We start from the raw sequence: 491 nt of genomic DNA on the forward strand, positions 1-491 counted from the left end.
TGCCCCCTCCTCCGTCGCCCCCGTCGCCCCCGCCTCCGCCGCCAACACCCCCATCGCCGTCGCCCCCACCGAAGGCGCCGCTCGAAACTCCCCCGTCGCCGTCACCCCCTCCTCCGTCGCCCCCGTCGCCCCCGCCTCCGAGGCCACCGCCGCCGTCGCCACCGTCGCCATCGCCGCCACCCCCATCGCCGTCGTCGCCACCACCGCCGCCGTCGACGCCTACCTGTCGGAGGCACTGGTAAGTCTGGCAGTCGAACGCGAAGTCGAATGCGCCCTGGAGCTCATCGGGCGGAGCCAGCAGATCCGCCTCGAGCACTCTGGCGTTTTGCACCCGAGAGCGGGTGATGGCCTCCTGCGCTGCGACGACTGCGACCGGCGCGATGTCGACGCCGGTGACGGCCCTTGCAGCACCGGCGAGGCACACAAGGTTTTCGCCCGTGCCGCATCCGAGCTCGATGGCGCTCACTGAACCATCGAGCGCGCCGCTGGCG

This window comes from Emiliania huxleyi (assembly GCF_000372725.1).
Source record: "Emiliania huxleyi CCMP1516 unplaced genomic scaffold EMIHUscaffold_46, whole genome shotgun sequence".
NCBI classification, from domain to species: domain Eukaryota; phylum Haptophyta; order Isochrysidales; family Noelaerhabdaceae; genus Emiliania; species Emiliania huxleyi.